Source organism: Callithrix jacchus, chromosome 11 (genome assembly GCF_049354715.1).
Source record: "Callithrix jacchus isolate 240 chromosome 11, calJac240_pri, whole genome shotgun sequence".
Taxonomy (NCBI): Eukaryota; Metazoa; Chordata; class Mammalia; order Primates; family Cebidae; genus Callithrix; species Callithrix jacchus.
The window spans coordinates 98,845,595-98,859,114 of NC_133512.1; the positions used below are offsets into that span (position 1 = coordinate 98,845,595).

General features: G+C 40.5%; 1 protein-coding gene across 21 annotated transcripts in view; it reads left to right on the forward strand.

Annotated features, from left to right (window-relative positions):
- The window catches only part of EZH2 (enhancer of zeste 2 polycomb repressive complex 2 subunit), a 78,447-nt gene that overhangs the window by 10,265 nt on the left and 54,662 nt on the right, over window positions 1–13,520 (forward strand). The window contains exon 1 of one of the 21 annotated variants that reach the window (XM_078343556.1): window positions 3,719–3,740. The exons of the other annotated variants lie outside the window; for them this stretch is intronic. The gene's annotated coding sequence lies outside the window, so the exon portion shown is untranslated. Of the gene's footprint in view, window positions 1–3,718; window positions 3,741–13,520 lie in introns of those variants that run through there. 21 annotated transcript variants of the gene reach the window in all.

Sequence of the window (13,520 nt, forward strand, 5' to 3'; positions counted from 1 at the left end):
GATGATGACTGCCAAACAGCCCATTTTGACAATCGAGTAAATGTTTTTATTATAGAAATGGATGGCCTTTCAGAGCATGTATACTTGATTTCTATACACTATTTTATTTTTGTAAAGTACCAGTTCCTTCTTCTGCTCAACACCTAATTTGCCCCAACAATAAATTTTTAGTTTTTTTTCAATATACAAGTAATACATAACGTTTCCTTTTCCCTGTTTAACAAAGAAAAACTATGTAAAGCAAGCCGTGACTTCCATTGGGTGGTGTTTACCGCCTCTGTAGGTGGTCGTGGCATTGCCCACTTCAATCTTCTCATGCCTGTGGATTCAAGTTTGAGAAACTCCTAAAGGTAGCATTCCAAGTAGTCCATAGAACAGCCCAAACTCTCTGAATTAGTATTATCTCTGGTAGTTTTCTTTCTTTCTTTCAGACGGGGTTTTGCTCTGTCACCAGTGACACAGTCTTGGCTCACTACAACCCCCACCTCCTGGGCTGAAGCAGTCCTCACACCTGTCTCCTGAGTAGCTGGAACCACAGGCACACGCAACTGTGCCCAGCTAATTTTTTGTATTTTTGTAGAGATGGAGTTTCACCATGTTTCCCAGGCTGGTCTCAGATTACTAAGCTCGAGTGATCCTCCCACCTTGGCCTCCCAAAGTACTGGGATTACAGGCCTGAGCTGCTGTGTGCTCTGGTAGTTTTCTTATACCTTTCTCCTGTTGATCTCACTTTGTTTTTTACTACAGGAAATTTCACATGGAGATTCTGTGCCTGTCCTGTTTCTGGAATATCTTCCTTATTTTAGCATCTCAAGATGCTGTTTAGCTTGTGGCTTGAAAAACCACCCCTCTCCCATCCCAATCAAATTAGGCAGTTTCTTTCCTGCTTAGAAAGAAATACCATAACATGTGTATTACTCTTTTGTCTTTTTCTCTCCTTTTTCCCTTTTTTATTCGTGAGACGGAGTCTTATTTTGTTGCCAGGCTGGAGTGAGGTGGCTCCATCTCAGCTTACTGCAACCTCCGACTCCCTCGTTCCAGAGATTCTCCTGCTCCAGCCTCTTGAGTAGCTGGGATTACAGGCATGTGCCACCATGCCTGGCTAATTTTTGTACTATGTTAGCTGCTGTCATGATATTGATCACTATAAAATTTTAATGTATATCCTTGGTAGACTGTTGATCGAAGTCAGAAAGCTTGAGAAACTGAGGCAAAAACACCAAAAAACATGAAATGATGATTCTGCAAATTGATCTTACAATGATGTTTCTTTTTTTTTTTTTTAAATGGTACACAGGATTTCACTCTCTTGCCCAGAGTGGAGTGGAGTGGCGTGATCATAGCTTACTGTATTCTCAAACTCTTGGGTTCAAGGGATCTTCCCCGTCTCAGTCTCCCAAGTAGCTGGGACTATAGACATGAGACATGATGTGGGGCTAATTTTTTTATTTCTTATTTTTTGTAGAGATGGGGTCTTGTATGTTGCCCAGGGTGGCCTGCCACTCTGTCCCAGAGCTGTGGGATTATAGGCTTGAATCAGATCCCAGTGATCTTTATCTCTCAGCTGCATTCATATGGGCTAAATTCGTAGTATATATCAAGATGTCTCCAGGAAGTTAAAAAAAAAAAGGTATCAGATAATAGGGCATGACTGCTTTATTTATTTTAGTGCCTTAGTTTTTGATACTAAAGACTACAGAAGTGCTTTAAGCAAATAACAAAAATCTAAGACAACTAGAGAGTTAATTGTTTTTAAACAGTGAAAGAATTTCAGTCATAATTAAAGGAGCTTTTCTATTTTTTGATGTCATAGCCTATAGTGAAATTTCATATATTCTATTTGTATATATACGAGTACCTCCCTACCAAATGCCTGCACGTAATAGAACTAACTACTATTTGCTGAGAACCTGCCTTGTGCCTAATATACTCATTTTACCTTTTTAAAAAATTGTAAACAGCACAATGTTAAATTTATCACTTTTACCATTTAAAATGTAAAATATATCAGTAGTGTTAAATACATTCGCATTGTTGCACAGCAGATATCTAGAACTTTTTCATCTTGCAGAACTGAAATTCTGTACCCATTGAGCATTAATTCCTACTTTTCCTTCACCCAAAATTCTTGGCAACCACCTTTCTACTTTCGGTTTCTGTGATTTTTGACTATTTTAGATACTTACATGCATGGTATTAAACAGTATTTGCCCCTTTGTGATAAGCTTATTTTGCTTAGCATAATGTCATTAAGGTCCATCCTTGTAGCATGTGACACGTTTTTCTTTAAAGGTTGTATACTATTTCATTGTATGTATAGACCACATTTTAAAATCCATCTATCTGTTGGTGGACATTTGGGTTGCTTGGTGATTTGGTGATTCACTATTCACGGTTAGCCAAGAGTAATATGCAGTAAATGCTGGTGTACAAATGTCTCTTTGAGATCTTACTTTGAATTCTTTTGGATATACAGTTGCCCATTAAACAACACAGGTTTGAACTATGTGGATCCATCTGTAAGTGGAGTTTTTCAACCAACCACAGATAGAAAATATACTATTTGGCTGGGTGCGGTGGCTGATGCCTGTAATTTCAGCACTTGGGAGGCTGGGGTGGAAGGATCATTTGAGGCCAGGAGTTGGAGGACCAGCCTGGACAACATAGTGAGACCTTATCTCTACAAAAAATACAAAAATTAGCTAGGTGTGGTGATGTGTGCCTGTAGTTTCAGCTACTCGGGAGGCTGAGGCTGGAGGATTGCTTGAACCTGGGAGATCAAGGCCACAGTGAGCTGTTACTCATGCCACTGCAGTCCAGCCAGGGCAACAGAACCAGAACCCATCTTAAAAAAGAGAGAGAAAATACACTATTTGTGGAGTGTGAAACTTGTGTATAGGGTGGGTGGATTTTTTTGTATATTTGGGTTCCACAGGTCAGATTTTGGGGTTTGAGTGTATGCAGAAGTGTGATTGCTGGGTCATATGGTATGCTGTTTTTAATTTTTTGAGTAACCTCAGTATTGTTTTCCATAATGGCAGTGAAAGTTTTATAGCCCCACCCACAGTACACAAGGGTTTCAGTGTCTCTGCATTCTTGCCAACACTTGTTATTTTCTCTGCGTCTTTGCCAAAACTTGGTTTTTTGGTAGTGGACAACATAATGGGTGTGAGGTGCCATCTAATTGTGATTTTGGTTTGCATTAGCAATGTTGAGTATTCTCCATGTTTATTGGCCCCAAATATTTTACTTTTGAATCTTTTGAAAATTGTGCTTTTTAATGATGTAAAAGTCAATACTATGCATAATTTTTTACATGGGAAAAGTAAAATTTGTCCTTATGAATATTACAAAAGATTCTAATAAGGTGAACTTTTTTTTCTTTTGAGACAGGGTCTCACTCTCTTACCCAGGCTGGAGTGCAGTGGCATAGTCTCAGCTTATTGCAGCCTCTGCCTCCTGGGTTCAAGTGATTCTCCCACCTCAGCCTCCCAAGTAGCTGGTATTACAGGCATGTGCCACCACATCCGGCTAATTTTTGTATTTGTAGTAGAGATGGGGTTTCACCAAGTTGGGCAGGCTGGTAATAAGATGAACTTTGTACTTTTTTTTTTTTTGAGACAGAGTCTCACTCTCATCTAGGCTGGAGTGCAGTGGCACGATGAGGACTGACTGCAGCCTTGACCTTCTGGACTCAAGTGATCCTCCCACCTCAGCCTCCCAAGTAGCTGGGATTACAGGTGTGCACCACCACCCTCAGCTAATTTTTGTATTTTTTGTGGAGATGTGGTTTTGTCATGTTGCTGGGGGTGGTCTAGAAGTCCTAGGTTCAAGTGATCTCCCATCTTGGAGTCCCAAAGTGCTGGGATTACAGGCATGAGCCACTGCATCTGGCTAGAACTTTATACTTTTTAAACAGTATTTTGATCTACCGTTAGATAGGAAGAAACTGTGCTATCCTTATTCATAAAGTTCTGATCTAAAATGTGTTATATTAAAGTCATTTAATAGTGTAAGCAAAATTGGCAAATTATTTGTAATTGGGCTACTTTGAAAATTATTTATGGGTCAGAAAAAGTTGGGAAATACTTTTCTAGAGTAATAGAGGAGGCCCTGTAGATGGCAGAAATGTTGCTTGAACTGGCACAGAGGAAGAAAGTGTTGAGTTGTGCCACTTAACCCCTTAAGTAATTTTGTCTCTGACGTATATTTGCCTGAAATAGAGAGCTCAAGTTATGCTATAAAGATTCTTTTTAAAAAATAGAGACAAGGACTCATTATCTTGCCCATGCTGGTCTCAAACTCCTGGGCTCAAGTGATCCTTTCACCTTGGCCTCCCAAAGTGCTGGGATTACAGGCATGAGTCATCATACCAGACCCCGAAGATATTTTTAAGGGCTCCTTCCCACCAATAGTTTGATGTTGTGCAAAGACTGGTAGGCTCTGGGTGAGGCTCTGCCATTACACTGGTTGTATTTCCTTGGGAAGTTGCTTTTGTGGATCTCCTCCTTATTGTAAGACGAATGAGGTGAACAAATAATGCAACAGCTTGTATTTGTTGAGTACCTACCATGTATGTGCCTGAAGAGAGGATATCTTCATTTTGCAGATGAAGTAGTTAGTAAATAACTTGCACGGGTTTCTGCAGCTAGTAGGCCTTTAAAAAATAGGCTTTTATGGCCAAGTGCATTGGCTCATGCCAGTAATCCCAGCACTTTGAGAGGCTGAGGTGGAAAGATTGCTTGAGCCCAGGAGTTCAAGACCAGCCTGGACAACAAAGTGAGTCCCCATTTCTACAAAAAATTAGCCACATATGGTGACGAGGGCCTGCTGTAGTCCCAGCTACATGGGAGGGTGAGGTGAGAGGATCATTTGAGCCCAGAAGGTAGAGGCTGCAGTGAGCCGTGTTTGTACCACTGCACTCCAGCCTGTGTGACAGAGTGAGACTGTGTCTCCAAAAAAATAAAAATAAAAATAAAAATGGGCTTTTGCTGCCTATAGGGTCCTTTTTAGTGCAAATACTGGGATTCTAAACATTTGATTTCTGTTATCCAGGTAAAATTATTTCTCTGGAGAGTTTGATTACCATCACAGGCGATGGTATGATTCTCCCTAGCTGTCATTTAATCCAGTGATTATATGCATCTCTCCCAAGTTATTTATCAGTTAGTTCATGAAACATCTAATGCTGATTATAAGCCTATTATCTCATTTGTGTCTCTGCATTATGGGCACATTCGCACCTAAAAGCTTTTGCTATAATGGACTATTATGTATCTGACTAAACTAGCTTTATAAACAATAAAATCTGAAAATTTGCTCAATTTTTCTTATAGAATTTACTCTTGTAGTTAAATAAAATAATTATTTTTTACTATTTGTCTGGTGGCACTTGTTTTTTCAAACAGCATGTAACTAGCTGTTTGAAAATGTCTTCAAACTTCTTACTGGGTTCCTTAGTCTTACCCGTTAGGGACATTCAAATAAAGGATGAGATATTTTCTTATTCTCTAGAAAGAGACATTTTATACTAATGAAAATACCAACTTTTAAATCTATAGTACCAAAGAAAAAAATCATGTTTTTCTACCCTAGAGTCTATAGATTCTTAATGTCAGCCACTCATCCTAGTCCTCTCATTTTCTTCTTTTCCCATGTGGAAGTGTAGACTGATATGGTTTGGCTCTGTGTCCCCACCCAAATTACATGTCAAATTGTAATCCTTAAAGTTGGAGGAGGGGCCTGGTGGGAAGTGATTGAATCATGGAGGCAGACTTTTCCCTTGTTCTCGAGACAGTTCTCAGGCTTCTCATGCTTGTTTAAAAGTGTGAGAAGTGCATTTAAAAATACACCTCTCCCTTCACTCTCTCTCCCTCCTGCACCAGCTATGTATAATGTACTGGCTTCCCCTTTGCTTTCCACCATGATTTTAAGTTTCCTCCCCCAGTTGTGCTTCCTGTACAGCCTGCTGAACTGTGAGCAAATTAAACCTCTTTATAAATTACTGAGCTTCAGCTCTTAATAGCAATCTGAGAAGGGACTAATACAGAAAATTAGTGCCAGAGAAGTGGGGCATTACTATAAAGATACCTGAAAATGTGGATGCAGCTTTTGGACTGAGTAATGGGGAGAGGTTGGAACAGTTTGGAGGGCTCAGAACAAGACAGGAAGATGAGGGAATGTTTGGAAGTTCCTAGAAACTTGTTGCATAGTTTTGACCAAAATGTTGTTAGTGATACGGAAAGAGATGACCAGGCTGATGAGGTCTCAGATGAGGAACTTATTGGGGAACTGGAGTAAAGGTCACTCTTGCTATGCATTAGCAAAGAGACTGGCAGCATTGTGCTCCTGCTCTAGGGATCTGCTGAACTTTGAACTTGCTGTTTAGGGTATCTGCTGGAAGAAATTTCTAAAAGCAGCCAAGTGTTCAAGATGTGGCCTGGCTGCTTTTAAAAGCCTATGCTTATTTGCGTAAACAAATAAATGACTTGAAACTGGAGCTTATATTTAAAAGGGAACCGGAACATAAAAGTTTAGAAAATTTGCAGTCTGCCATATGGCAGAAAAGAAAATCTCATTTTCTGGGGAGAAGAAGTTCAAGCTGGCTGCAGAAATTTATGTAAGTAAAGAGGACTGATACATGGGGTAACATTTTTCCTCTCCTAAATGCCTTGATATTAATCTGGAAATAGAAGGAAGGTAACTAGGAATTACATAACGGGTTTCCCTGTGCTTGGTCATTTCTTTGTATCATTTCCATAGGTCAATGAAGACTCAAAAAACCAGTTTCCCTGGGCTTTTGATAAGTAAAGTTATAGTGATTGACAGATGATACTTTTGGTAAAACAAATTGTCTTCATGTGTTTTGTGCTGCTGTAACAGAATACCCAAGACTGGGTATGTGTGTGTGTGTGTATGTATGTATGTGTGTATGTATTTATTTATTTATTTTTGAGATGGAGTTTCATTCTTTTTCCCCGGGCTGGACTGCAATGGCACAATCTCAGCTCCCTGCAGCCTTCACCTCCCAGGTTCAAGTGATTCTCCTGCTTCAGCCTCCCAAGTAGCTGGTATTAGAGGTGCCCACCACCATGCCAAGCTAATTTTGTATTTTTAGTAGAGACAGGGTTTCACCATGTTGGCTGGGCTGGTCTCGAACTCCTGACCACAGGTTATCTGCCTACCTCCACTTCCCAAAGTGTTGGGATTACAGACGTGAGCCACCGTGCCCAGCCAAGATTGGGTAATTTATAAAGAATTAAAAGTGGTCCAGGCATGGTGGCTCACGCTTATAATCTCAGCACTTTGGGAGGCTGAGTCAGGTGGATCACTTGAGGTCAGGAGTTCGAGACCAGCCTGGCCAACATGGTGAAACCCCATCTCTACCAAAAAATACAAAGATTAGTCGGGTGTGGTAATGTACACTTATAGTCCTAGCTACTTGGGAGGCTGAGGTGGGAGGATCGCTTGAACCTTATATAAAGTCAGTGGAGGTAGCGGTTGCAGTGAGCCAGGATCATGCCACTGCCCTCCAGTCCAGGAACCAGAGTGAGACCCTGTCTCAAAAAAGGGAAAAGAAAAAAAAAAAGGGCGCAGAATATCTATCTATCTATTTATTTATTTTTGAGACTGGAGTGCAATGGTATGATCTCGGCTCACCGCAACCTCCGCCTCCTGGGTTCAAGCAATTCTCCTGCCTCAGCCTCCCAAGTAGCTGGTACTACAGGCACGCACCACCATGCCCAGCTAATTTTTGTATTTTTAGTAGAGACGGGGTTTCACCTTGTTGACCAGGATGATCTCGATCTCTTGACCTCGTGATCCACCCACCTCGGCCTCTCAAAGTGCTGGGATTATAGGCGTGAGCCACTGCACCCGGCCAGAAATTTATTTCTCACATTTTTGGGGGCTGGGAAGTTTAAGATCAAGGTGCCTGCATCTCATGAGAGCCTTCTTACTTGGTCCTCATATGGCAGAAGATGGAAGGGCAAGTAGGGAACAACTTCCTCAGTCAAACTCTTGTATAAGGGTATTCACAAGGCAGGAACTGTCATGGTCTAATCACCTCTGAAAGAACCCACCTATTAATACTGTTACGTTGGCGACACCTGAATTTTTGAGGGACACCTTCAGACGATAGTACAAATACGGACAAATCTCATATGTTGTTAAGGAGTTTGAAATTTTGTAGTACCCCAGCAGTGTGTTTATATTTGTGATAAGTTTTAAGTATAGGAAAATCATGGAAAGACTTACTGCTCATAACTGCCCTACCTCCTTTACTTCCATCTTTCCCTAAACTACTACTATTCTTAGCAAGATCGTGACCTTTGGGGCCAACATAAACCAGAGGAGTTTCTGAAGAGTCAGCTTCAGCGAGGGGTTCTGTTGGTAGCCATAGAATAAAGAAGTGACACTTGCAGACATTGGTACTTCTCGAATGAACTGGCTGTGGCATATACAGAACTCAAATATTGAAATTGCTAGGTGATGGTTATGTGGTTTGGGTTGCCTGGAAATTATGAGAGGTTCTGTAAATCCTTTGGGATTTGTAGTTTGAACCACGTAGTCCATTTTACGATTCTATCTTCTGAATGTAGAAGGAATTGCATCTTATTTGGGGATTAGGATATAAAGTCATTGTACAAGGCAAAATAGCATGTAGGCAAAGTGACCCATCCAGTTTGTGGGAAGATGCCTTACCACAAACCAGTATCTTCCTTTTAGGTTCAAGACCAGCCCATTTTTCCTTCAGGATGAGAACATGATTACTCTTCTGTTGAGCAGAGTTGTTGATTTTTACCTAGGGGCAGTCCTAGAATCACTCCTGAGTGGCTGAATACCCTCAGTCCGAGAGACTTGCCCATCAGGTTATGGGAAGAGCAGATTAATTTTGCCTCTCATGCTCACTTAGGCATCCAAATTGTCTGGTGGGTTAGAACCCTTGTATTTACCTAAATTGAGCTTTCTTTGAAATTTTTCTCAATGTATGTTAGATTTGTGTAAGTTAAATTAGATGTTGGCTTACATGCGGTATAAGATTTAAAATAGACTTCTTAGCAAAAATAACATCTGGTTCAGATTGACTTACCCTTTCATTCTGTTTGCGTATATTCAGTGGAGTGTTGAAATAACAGGTATCTCAAGTCTCATCTTTGAATTATAATGAATTTCGTTCATAGCTTTAGTTTCTGGTATATTTTCCTTCCCTCCCTCCCCCCCTCCCCCCTCCCCCCTCCCTCCCTCCCCCCTTCCCCCCCTCCCTCCCTCTTCGCTCCCTTGCTTGCTCCCGCTCCCTCCCGTTCAATTGCCCAGGCTAGAGTGCTGTGGTGCCATCTCTGCCTCCCAGGTTCAAGTGATTCTCCTGCCTCTGCCTCCCAAGTAGCTGGGGTTACAGGCGCCTGCCACCACGTCCAACTAATTTTGGTAGAGATGAGATTTCGCCATGTTGGCCAGGCTGATCTTAGCTCCTGACATCAGGTGATCCACCCGCCTCGGCCTCCCAAAGTTCTAGGATTATAGGCATGAGCCATCTTGCTCGGCCTCTAGTTCAAAATTTTTTTCCGTTTTCCTTCCAACAGTGTTTCAGTAAATTGAGTATATACTTAACAAAATGAGAAGATTTAACTTATAAAATTGATTTAGTGTCGTTTTTAAGAAAAATTTAAACTTTTTTTTTTTGGGACAGTCTCACTGTGGTTTCCCAGGCTGGTGTACAGTGGCACAGTCTTGGCTCACTGCAGCCTCTGCCTTCTGGGCTCAGGTGATTGATTCTCCTACCTTAGCCTCCAGAGTATTTGGGACTATAGGTACATGCCATCATGCCTGGCTAATTTGTTTTGTATTTTTAGTAGAGACAGGGTTTCACCATATTGCCCAGGCTGGTCTCGAACTCCTGGACTCAGGCCTTAGTCTCCCATAGTGCTGGGATTACAGGTGTGAGCCATGGCCCCCAGCTCAAAACTTTAACCTTTAGATGAGTCTGTTTTATCTGTTGTTCAAGCAAATCTTTAAAACACTTAAAATAGTGCAGTTCTCCAGTTGGTTGAAATTTGTATGGCCATTTCTTTTCTAAGCAATACTTTCAGATAAACACCAGAATGCTGGTCTGTAGACTTCAGTTTGAAATCATTAGTTTACTCTCTTTCTGGAAGGAGGAAAATGATCTTATTGTTGTGGAAAATACATTACTGCAGAATCTACTCACTTTTACTGTAACAATCAAGTTAATGTTTTCTATCATTAATCTAAGATTGCTAAATTAATATAACTTTCCTGTGCCTCTTAACTTTTTAGCACTACAAAAACCAGGACTACAAATACGTTCTTTACTTTTTTCTGTTATTTTCCCCAATCGTGAGTCACTGGCTTATTTTTTTCCTAGACTTCTTGCACACAAATGCTGCTCATTATACTTTCTCATCTATGGTTGCACGTACATGTAATTCACTACAGTACAGACACTAAAACCTGTTGTATTTTCTGCATTTGGATGGATCTCTCATAGGATTTAACACTTTTGGAATGCTCAATAAATTATTATTGACTGGTTGATAATACCTCTTTGTTCCTGCCTTTCCCAAGTCCTTCAACAGAAGTTTCTTCTAGCATTTTGCAGGTCAATTGAGTGGAATATTTGGGTCCCCCACAGTAATGAGCTTGTGTGTTTTTGTCATTCTTTTTTTTGAAAAGACAATAGAGGCATTTAAGGAAGCAAAAAGATCCCTGGATCAAGATTTCATTTTATCTTTCTTTTATGGTGATGGGATGAGGAGTGAATATATGGGGAGTTGGGGCATAGATGGGGGTTGTTGTTTTAGGGTTGCAGGAGGGTTAGAAGGATGACTGTAACTACTGATGATATCTTACAGTGGTGAAGGAGAAGTGAAAACAGAAGCAACTCGTTTAAAACAAATTTTAGTAGGTATTAGTCTCTTAATTTGGCACTGACATATGACAGTATCATTTAGATTCTGTAGTTTCACAGGTATAATAAAGTACCCTTCATTAAATATTATTTTTTTTGAGTTGGCGTCTCACTCTGTCCCCCAGGCTGGAGTGCAGTGGGGGCGATATTGGCTCACTGCAACCTCCGCCTCCTGGGTTCAAGTGATGCTCCTGCCTCAGCCTCCCAAGTAGCTGGGACTAAAGGCACCCACCTCCACTCCCGGTTAGTACAGATGGGGTTTCACCATATTGGCCAGGCTAGTCTCAAACTCCTGATCTTGTGATCTGTCTGCTTTGGCCTCCGAAAGTGCTGGGATTATAGGTGTGAGCCACTGCGCCCAGCCTAGATATTCTTACATATACTTTTACTTGCCCTTTTTTTTTTGGAGTCAGAGTGTTGCTCTGTTGCCAGGCGCCAGGCTGGAGTGCAATGGCGCAAGCTTGGCTCACTGCAGTCTCCTCCTCCTGGGTTCAAGCAATTCTCCTGCCTCAGCCTCCTGAGTAGCTGGGACTACAGGTGTACGCCACCACACCCAGCTAATTTTTGTATTTTTTAGTTGAGATGGGTTTTGCTATGTTGGCCAGGATGGTTAACCTGCCTTTTTTTAGTTACAAGAGTAGTGCTTTCTAGGTTTCATTATAAATTTTACAGATACATAATTTAAATACATTATATGTTCTAGGTTCTCTGTGAGGCAAGAAAAGGCAGAGTATTATGACTTCTGATTCATATGGTGTCTGGCTATATTTAAGTCAGCTGTTCTCAAAGTGTGGCCCTAGATCTCTGGGGATTTGTGGGATCAAAACTACTTTTTTTTTTTTTTGAGATAGGGTCTCACTTAGTCACCCAGGCTGGAGTGCTGTGGCGACATCTTGGCTCACTGCAGCCTTAGCCTCTTAGGTTCAAGAGATTCTTGTGTTTCAACTGCTCAGAACGATTTTCATAATAATACTGAGATGTTACTTACGTTTGTTTTTTAAAACCGTGTTGGACATTTGTATGCATGGTGCAAAAGCAATGAGTGAAAACTGTTGGCACCTTAGCACTTGCATATAAAAAAACCAGTTTTGTTTGAGAATGTCCTGGATGAAGTACTAGAAATGATAAATTTTATTAAATTTTGATCCTTGCATGCACACAATTGTAACATGTGCAACAGGATCGGAATGTGTGTAAAGCGCTTCTGCTGCATGTTGAGGTGTATTGGGTTTTGAGGAAAAGCACTTACGTGATTAAGTTGTGAGCTGCACTAGCCACTTTTTTTCATGGAAATTCCATTTTTATTTAAGAGGGGCTGACAAACCGTGATTATTCAGACTTAGGTATTTGGCAGACATTTTTTCAAATCAACGAAGTGAGACTGTCACTTCAAGGAAAACAACTGACCATATTTGTTGGCAAAGAGAACATTTGGGCTTTCAAGCAAAAATTAAAATTTTTGGAAAACTCTTGTTTGTAACTGAGCATGACAGCTTTGCAGTACTTGAAGACTTTCTGATGAGATTAAGGGTTTAACAAATACGATTTTTTTGAAATATGCCAACTTCTGGAAAATCTGCACAACTCAGTGGACGAGTACTTTTTAGATTGGGAATGATGATTTATAACATCATGCATGGGTTAAAGATTAATTTAAAGTGAATAGGCTAATGAATGTTAATGTGGCAGAGTAGGATAAGTTCACCAATACAATATCAGATTCTATGTTGCATCTAATCTTTTAAGAAATTACCACTGCTAACTGAAGTTCGTGGTGGTTATTTTAAGGAAAAGCACCTATGAGATTGAATTGTCAGCTCAACTAGCCACTTTTCACTAGAACAATTTTGGTGCAATATCAAAGCACCAGATCCACAGTGACCTCAGAAGGCTATTCAAACACTCTCCCTCTTCTAAGCTAAGTTTGAGATTGGATTTTCTTCGTATACTTGAACCAAAACAACATATTGGAACAGATTGAATGCAGAAACAGTTATGAGAATCTGTCTCCTATTAGACAGATATTAAAGAAATTGGCAAAAGTGTAAAACAACACCATTTACTAATTAAAACAATTTTTTTAAAAAAATAAAAGAAGGCTCTGTTGCTCAGGCTGGCCTCAAACTCCTGGGCTCAGGTGATCCTCCTGCCTCGGCCTCCTAAAGTGCTAGGATTACAGGCATGAGCAGCCATGCTTGCCCTCAATCACTAAGTTTTTTTTTTTAAAGACAAATAGTTTATTTTTAAAAGTGTTATTTATATTAGTAGGTACAGTTGGTCCTCCATATTTGCAGGTTTAGCTTCTGCAGATTCAACAACTGCAGATCAAGAATACTTGTGAAAAAAAGCCAATAAAATAATACAACAGGCTACATGTTGTGGCTCACAGCTGTAATCCTAGCACTTTGGGAGGTGGGCGGGTCATTTGAGGTCTGGAGTTCGAGACCAGCCTGGCCAACATGATGAAACCTCGTATCTACTAAAAATACAAAAATTAGCTGGGCATGGTGGCACGTGCCTGTAATCCCAGCTACTCGGAAGGTGGAGGTTGCAGTGAGCTAAGTCTCAAAAAAAAAAAAAAAAAAAAAAAAAA